Source organism: Propithecus coquereli, unplaced genomic scaffold, assembly GCF_000956105.1.
Source record: "Propithecus coquereli isolate 6110/MARCELLA unplaced genomic scaffold, Pcoq_1.0 Scaffold64, whole genome shotgun sequence".
Classification (NCBI taxonomy): domain Eukaryota; kingdom Metazoa; phylum Chordata; class Mammalia; order Primates; family Indriidae; genus Propithecus; species Propithecus coquereli.
The window spans coordinates 835,562-845,075 of NW_012152396.1; positions in this window are offsets into that span (position 1 = coordinate 835,562).

Sequence of the window (9,514 nt, forward strand, 5' to 3'; positions counted from 1 at the left end):
TCACATTACCTGACTTCAAATTATACTACAAGGCTATAGTAACCAAAACAGCATGGTACTGGTATAAAGACAGAGACTTATACCAATGGAACAGAATAGAGAACCCAGAAATAAAACCACATAGCTATGACCAACTGATTTTCAACAAAGAAGACAAAAACATACTGGGGAAAGCATGCCGTATTTGATAAATGGTGCTGGGAAAATTGGATAGCCACATGCAGAAGAATGAAACAGGATCCCTATCTCTTGCCATATACAAAATTTAACTCAATATGGATTAAAGACTTTAATGTAAAAAATTAAATCATACAAAAACTTAGAAGGAAACATATCTGTATATCAATCCAAATGGAGCTGGGAAATCTATCTAAGCATATAAGGCAAATAAAATATTGATAGATTTGACACCATGAATAGCTATAAATTCTGTACCAGAGAAAATTAACGTAAACTTAAGAAGTAAATAACTATTAATAATTACACTATACATAGTAGTGAAAAGATTACTATCCTGACTCTATAAAGAGCTCCTACAAAGAAAGCATTTTAAATAAGCAGTAGAAATAAACAGAAAACTCATGAAACACAAATTTCCAAGAAACATATAAAAATATTCAATAGTCAAAAAAATTAAAGCTATCATATACCAACTTTAGCGATTTGACAACTGATAATGATTGTCATAAGTTAACTAATTGTTAACTAATTTTGCAGTCTTCCTCCAAATTTCTCCAACCTCTCTGAAAGGCCGAAAGGCAATTTGCAATATATGTAACAAGCATTAACAATATTTAAAGTTTTTGGCCTAGCTACTTTAAATATTTTAGCTCTAAGAATTTTCTTAAGAATCAGAGATCATGAAAGAACTAACAGTTATTGAGCTATTACTACAGGTCAAGCACTATTGTGCTAACATTTAGAATAACATTTGGTCTTCATGATACTCCTGGGAGAAAGAACATTATCACACCCATTTTACTGATAAGAAACCTGAGTCAGAAAAGCTATTTGACATCCCCAAGCCTCACAGTTAATAAGTAGCAAAGAAGACTTCAAACCCAGGCAGTCTTCCTCGAGAATCCATGTTCTCTTAATCACTATACTGTATTGGCTTCAGGATTTAAATACAAGGATGTTAGCAAAAATTAACGCTCAAGGATGTGATTTTATACATCCATAAAGAAGAAACACTGAAAATAATCTAAAATTCTAGAAACATGGAATTGGTTACATTTGTATATATCCGTATGAAGCAATAGTATGCATCTTTTAAAATGGTTCTGAGACAATGCATTTTCTATTCTAGCTAAATAAGTTTGAGTTGAGTTTTCTGTTGTTTAAAACCAAAGCATCTTGCTAAGAACCCAAGCTATTTCAAGACCTTGTGTCTTTCTTCAGCATGCTCCTATCCCTGGAATCCCTGCAGTCTAATGTGGAAAACACTTAAATATCTTTCACATCCACCTTAAGTGCTGTCTTCTCTAATCAGCCCTGAGTATGATGACCTACTGTGTATCCCACTATATACATTCTTCAGTCACACCACCTGTAATACTTTATTGTATTTACTTGGTAAAATATACTTCTGTGTCACAAGATAACCCTATTTATAGTTCCCTCTCACGTAACATCTCCATGCAGAGTTCTTTGTCCCAATGTAACATAATCCCCCAGTGCACCCGTTCCCAGCAGTTACCCCTACCCTGCAACATAACACTCTCCTCCATGCCATGAGGAGTTCCTGACCACAATTAGAGAGAGAGAGAGAGAGAGAGAGAAGCCAATTTTAAGAGGAAAAGACTCCTGCCCACAAAGAAAGAACATTCTCCTAAAGAGATTCCCTAGGCACCTGTTCAAGTTGCCTAACTCTACATGAGGACGCATCAAAGAACATTTATAACTTTAAGGTCCCAAAAAGAGTAGGGAATCGGGCCAGTATGTTTATAGTATGTGTGCTTCCCCTAATTCTACCTGTTGCAGATTAGGAAAAACAAAGGATACGTCAATTAAATTTTGAATCCGCAGTCTTTCTTTTCTTTACAATGATACTGGTAAGTTCTTTTGGATTTTTCACATACACTTCAAGAATAACATAAACCTAAATGGAAATTGGTATTCCTCTTCCCTCAAATTTCTTTTCTAGTTTTCTTCATCTCAGCAAAAGACACTATCTGCATAGTTGTCCATGCCAGAAACTGGGGACTCATCCTTCGTTCTTCTCTCTCTCATTTCCCACCTAGCAAACTTTGTACCTGTGCACGCTAAACATCGCAGAAATCTGTGTCCCTCCATTCCCATTGCCGCTTCTTTATCCCAAGCTCAATCAAGAGTGGCATTTTATTACACAAATTGATCATATCACCTCCATTTCCATTCTCAAAATTCTCCAGTGACTTTCCACAAACTTTAGGATAAAGTCCAAAATCTTTACGGTATTTTTCAGGGTATCTACAGCCAGAACCCTGTTTATCTATGCAGCCTCATAATAAGCTACTGTCATTTTTTGTTCTTAAATTCCAACTGTATTGACCTCCTTTTAATCTTCTTTAGAGCACCAAGCTATGTCTTATCTCAGGATCATTGAACATGCTGTGCTCTCCCTGAAACATTCTTGAACTCAGCCTTTAAACCCTACTTAAGTGTCACTGTCTCAGTGGTATCGTCCCTTCACCCTAAACCCACATAGGCCCTTGTATACCGCCATCATGTTGCCCATGGTACACTATACTTTGCTTTATGCAACTCTGTAGCTTTTTAAATTGCCTATTACATTACTTTTCTCAGACTGCTGTAAAAAAGTACCACAAACTAGGTGGCATAAAACAACACAATATATTTTCTCACAGTTCTGGAAGAAATCAGTCTGAAATTAAGGTGTCAGCAGGGCTATGCTCTCTCTGAAGGTTCTAGGGGATGATCTTTCCTTGCCTCTTCCTAGCCTCTGATGGTTGCTGGCAATCCTTGGCATTCCTTAGCTTATAAACATATCATTCCAATCTCTGTTCCCCTTGTCACAGGTTGTTCTCTGGTGTGTTTCTGTGTCCAAATTTCTCTCTATTTATAAGTACACCAGTCATTAGATTAGGCCCACTCTAATCCAGTATGATCTCATCTCAACTTAATTACATCTGAAAAGACTACATTTCCAAATATGGGGTCACATCTACATGTTCTAGGGGTTAGGACTTAAGCATGTATTTTAGTTAGAGTGCAGGACATAATTCAACCCGTAACATCTATTTAATGTTTATGTTCTCCACTACACTGTATGTTTGATAATTAGGATGATCATATTATTTAACATCAAAACCAGAACACGTTGAGACTGAAAGGGGGCACTATTAATAATGACCCCAAAACGACAGGCATAAACCAGAGTATCTTGAGTAAACAGAGCTATCTGATCACCTCATTCAAAGAGAAGAGATCAAATCCACCTTTTCCATTGCTCAATTCTGAGAGCTTGGAACACAGTGGACGCTCAGTAAACATCTGTTAAATGAATAAAATGGACCAGTGAATGAAGGGTGATGTTTCCATTTATTGAACTATAAATGCTCTCAGAAGAAGGATGGTTTGAAGCTCAGGCAGGTGGCTAAATGAGTTCCTCTCCATGGAAGTGTGTGGCAGGCCTTGGCGGATGCCTCAGTAAGTTGTAGGACCTTGAGGTCACCTGGACATGTCAAGGGACTGCATCCAGTGGTGAGGTGGGTCACAGGACGTTGGAAGGCACCTGGATACAGGCTGGGACACTGGCGAGAACCTAGGTATGTCACAGGACTGCAGCAGCTGGCACTGGGGTGGTTCACAGAACCTTACTGGTTGCCTGAGCATGTCTCACAGGACATTCCCCAGTGCCTGCGCATGTTGCAGGACCTTGGTGGGTGCCCAGGCAGGTTGCAGAACTTTGGTGGGCACCCACATGTGTCAGGGGAGCCTTAGACAGCATCAGGATGGGTCACAGGACATAGTTGGGCTCTTGGTCATGTGACATTGGTGGGTGCTTGGACAAGTTAGAGGGCCTTGGCTGGCACCTCGGCAGGTTGCAGGACCACAGCCAGTGGTGGGGAAGCTTATCAGGCTGCAGTGGCTGGCCACCTGTGGCTGGTGAGTCCAGGGAGATGCACAGCACCCACTAGGGAGTTGCAGTGACTGGGGCTCTCCCTCTGCATAGGTCTCACTGTGTCAGCTATTCCAGTGCTGCTCAGGTGGCAGCAGTGGCACTATCAAGATGGCAGTGACAGATGCTGAGGGCTGGTAGGGGTCTGCTCTCCTTGGATCCCTGGGAAGTGGTCAGTGGGGCATTAGGGGTGGTGCATGGCAACCAGTCTTAGTGCACATGAGATGACCCGCCCTACCTACTCCCTCCCTGGCCTGGCCAGAGTAACGGGGAAGCGGCTGAAGTGGAGCTGACCCTTCTGCAAACCAGGCATTCTGGGGCAGAGAGTGGAGAATGGCGTCTGTTGCAATGACCTGGGACCAGAAGCTGACAGGACCCCACTGAGCCTACTCTCTGGTGCAATGCTTCCACACAATATCCAGGCAGCTCCCTGATCAGTTCAGAGGCCTGCTGTGGTGGAGGAGGCCCTTTACAGCTCTGGCTGCAGCATCTGCAGAGCTCCGGAGATTGCTTCTTTACAAGAAATAAACGGACCCTCTCAAGTGAAGGCTTCTGATTCTTCAACAACCCTCAGTCTCAGAGGAGGGGAGGTAAATTATCATCCTCTTGCTTGCTGCTTCCCAGCTGCAGGAGATGGTACTAGTGACTAGTACCAGTAACTAGTACCAGTAACAGTGACTAGTACTAGTAAACTAATCATTTACTTCCACCTCCCTCACATAAAGAGGATTTTACATTTTCACCCCTTGCCATAGAGTTTGCAGGGCCTTCCTCCCTCTAGGCAGAATATACCTCCCCACCTCACTCTCAAGGCCTGGAAATGTGACCTGTTGTGGCCATTGAAATGTAAGCTCCAGAGACAAAAGGCAAATTGAAAGCAGGAATCCCATTACTTTGCCCTCTTGCTGTTTTCTGTTATGATACAAGAACTGCACGTCCAAACTAGAGACCATTTCCTCAACCAGAATTCTTGAAGGAGAAGACACAATGGAGCTGCAGAAACATAATGCCAACAGCTGTCAACTTGTGACTTGAGAGAAATACATGTTTCTTTTGTATTAGCCAGAAAGGTTTTTGTTCTTGTTGCTACAACTCAAAGCCAACTAATACAGAAGCCATTAATCTTCAAATCACCTCCGAAAAAACAATTCGTGCTTAAACGAAGCCTGTGTCATTTAGGAATTTCCCCTTGATTGAGTTCCGGATCTGGTCTTCAGATGTTTCTGCCCTCCACCCACAGGAGATCACAGTTATATACACGCTATGAGGAAGACCTTCTGGCCTTCACACTTAGCCTTTAATAGCCTTTTGTTATCTTTTTAACAAAGCAACAGTTGTTCCTAACAACAGCTCTCAGTTAAAATGAGAGAGAGGTACTTTTCTTGTCTATGTCCATCCTTCAGTGTGGATTCTATTGGAGAACAACTGCATCAAAATTATCTATGGTGTCTACTAACAATGCAGTTCCCTGGGCTCTACCCTAAACCTAATAAATCAGAACCTCAGCCAGTGGATCTCTGAATTTTTAGTTACCACCAACCTCCAGGTGGTTATTACACACAGCAAGGCTTATAACAAATGCCAGAGAGCGTGAAGAGGCCCAGTAGGAGATTATGACAAGGCAACTGAAGCATCAAAACTTCTTTGCTGAGATTATTCTAAGGCCTCCGGAAAGGCTACAGCAACAAGTTCAAAAGGTCATATGTTCCTATAAAATTTGACAGGGTAGGGTATTTGAACTACCACTGGTTAACACTGCTTTCTCTTACTATTCCCACCTCACCTTGGACACACCTCCCATCACATCAGGAGGACTTCAGATGGATCTCACCATTTTATATCCATAACTTCCACTATAAGGTGGCCTTGGAGTGGCTGCAGGCATTTTGTAATTATAAATTCATATTCTTTTTCTTAGAGTCAGCCCCCGAAATTATACAAGATTCTGGTCCCTCAGAAAGTGAATCTGCTTATCATGAGGACCACAGGGAGCTAATTCAGTTTAACTTTATCATTTTACAAAGGAAGAAAATAAAGCTCCAAGGGGTGAATGAACATTCCCATGTCCACACTATTAAAAGCTGACAAAGTCAATTTTGGAACCGAGGTCTTTCATTACCATTTCAGGGAACAATACACTGTTTCCCCCCAAATATGAAGCCATTATTTAAAGCATTTGTACCAAATTTTGGGTTATGTGTATCTTTGATTATATTTGAAGTCCATTTTTAAGTAAAAAAATACTATCAATAGACTATAAATAATTTTTTAGGAATAAACCTTATTAAACACACCTGACATGATCTTAGTACAAATTCGGCTCTTCTCTGAGGTTCTTTTTTCATTTAGAAAACGTAGATGCTAATATCTTCCCATATCTCAGAGTTATTTTTATATTAACTGAGAAAATTACTATAATAATTTATTAAATGATGATATATTTTATAAATAACTTTGTAAATAATTTATAAATAATAAATTGTTATAGTAATGGTTTAAAAATTTTTAAATATTGTTATAGTTAACAAAGACACCTTGTACATAGAAGGTTATTTTTAAGAAAATGAAACTGTGACAAATGAAATATATCTTAGAAATTAAGATAAATCCAAGAATATTCCTCAAAAGAGATCATTAAAAGAACTGATTTTTTGGGGTTACAAGGTTGGGGTTATCAGTCTAGCAACACTCTGATTAAAGGGCTATGGTGTGTACTTGTTTACATGCGCAGCCTGGGCACATTCAGGTTATACTACCAAGACAACTTTCACTTTTACTATAGAATAATACATTTCCTGCTTGAAAATAAATAGCAACTTTTCTCATGGCTCTCAGTGGAAATGAAAGATACTTTTCTTAAACAATTACCATGATTATATTTGATGGACATTGTGAATTTTTTTTATCTGATTTCATTTTTCTTTTAACTTTGGCAACTTGGAAGCTCGGAGAAAATTTGTTGCCAACTTCCAAAAAGTTTACTGACTTTTGTGGTATGAGTCTCTTGCAGCATCCATGATGTACAAATCGAGCCATAGTTTATTTTTTGCCATCTGCAAGCCCCATTATTAATTACATCTCATCATGGCAGACTTCTTCAACCCAATAGATTAAACTTTCTCTCAGGGGCCAATGGCAGCATTGATTAATCCCACACGACAAATATTTCGATAGAGATTTTTAAAAGCAATCTGTAAATTCTAAAGTATGATAAATATTTAAGGTGTTATTAATCCAGAAACCAAATCACATATTTCTGAATAATCTAAAGGAAGCATATACTTTGCATGGGTCCAAAGAAACTGTTATTATCGCTACATTTCAGCACAGAGAGGTGTCGGGCAACAGGGCACTAAAGTTCAAATATGTAGCTGCATGACTGAGTTTAATGCTACCAATTTAACAGGAAAATATTTTCCATCGGTCACTAATAATGTGACTAGACTGTCACCTTGAGTTTCCTGTGACCAGAGACATTAGCTCTTTTAGCTTTTGTTCTAATAAGTTTTTAGTCAGGATCTTTTAAAGTCATGAGTTAATAACGATTGAGTGACTGTTTCTGTTTTTTAACAGATGGGAGCTTCCCTTTGCTTGTTTCTCTAACACTTTTTTAGTCACAACCCACTCAGAGATTGTCTTTCAGTTTTGCCAATGGTAATCTTAAGTCCTTCAGAGCCAATGATCCATTACACTGTAGACCACACTTTGATTAAAGCACCTGGCTGATGAATACATTGGCATCAAAACAAAGAAGAGACACTCATCTTTTGAAACTCTATTGAAATTGACAGAGAAAGAAGTGGAACTTTCTATGTTAACTTAGAAATAGAATCATCTTCACTGATGTCTGGCCATGTAAATGGTTCCGCAATAGATCAAGGGCTGAGATTGGCAACCAGTAATAGAATTTATTATACCTGATCATGCCATTAGAATTTTTTTAAAGAGCAGCAAAATTCCACCAAGCAATTGAAATTAAGTACAGAAATTTGAAACTAAGATCAACTCTGGAATTGTGGCTTCTTTATTCCTATATCATTTATGACTTCCAAAAATATGTTTAAAACACTAAACATTTAAATATGCTGTGACTTCAGCAACTTACACTGTGTTACACCCACAGGTATTAAATAAATATTGAAGGAGCAAAGGAAGTAAAAAAGGAAGGAAGGGAAGGAGGTTGGGAGGGAGAAACTAAACTCCATGACATAAAAACTATAAATATCCACATTTTTCAAATGAAAATATTCAGGCACAATGAAATTGACTCACATAACCCAGCTAACAAGTATTGGTACTGAGCTTTGAAGTACAATGACCTAACTATAAATTCACTTGATTCATCTCCACAATGTGCTGTAACATAAAGGTAGTTCTAAATTAATGGCAATTATTTAGATTTGGGAAGCAACATGAAATACTGGTTGAGGACTCAGGCCTTGAAGTGGGTAGACTTAGGGTCAAGTCCTACTCAGGTAATTAATATCTATGTGTAAAACAGAGATGATAATAGAAGTCATTCCATCCTGCCATGTGGAAGATATTAAAGGTTTAATAAGTAACATGTACTACTATTATATAATAACTTGTAACAACTAGAAATTATAGGATCACCTAGCATAGGAAAAATTCTCAAAACATAGATTCATCAAAATACAAGGCTGTGACTTTCCAATAGACATCCTCTTCAGAGTAAAAATATCTCTGTATAATTTTACATTAATCAAGAACATTGCATATCTTCCTATTTTTGTTTAATCAAATACTGATAATAGCAAGGACTACATGATTTTTAAAACACCGTTGCTCCCATTTAGTTCTTCATTGGCAAAAGGGAACTTCCCCAAAAATATTCATACATGGGTCTTTTAAATAATCCAAATATGTTAAAATAATCACAGACTCAAAGAAATAAAATATACTTAAAATTGAGAAACTACATGAACTTTCTGACTATTCTCCCTCTCCCACCACTAGTTTTTCCTTCCTGCTCTTTCCAGAACTTATATTAAAATTGTAGTCCATTCATTTTTCTCATCCTTCAAAAATAATTAAGTCAATGTTACATAACTGTGAGAAATAATACACAGAATTAGATATGTGGAAATTTTCAAGTACAAAACAGTAATACACTTTCATTATTTCAACTGAAAAAAATACAGAAACATGAAACCCACAACCTATAGCACAGTCGTCCAACAGCCAAGCTGCATATTTTACCTGCTCTGTGCATGACTGGGCATGGTGCCATGTGTACATGCTTATGTGCTGAGTACTGACAGTGTTGAGCAATGCCTATCTAATCACTTCTATTTTTAACTCTCATTTTTGTTCCTAAACTTTCTCTAGATCACATTAGAATTTGATTTAAAAATTGTTATATTTCCCATA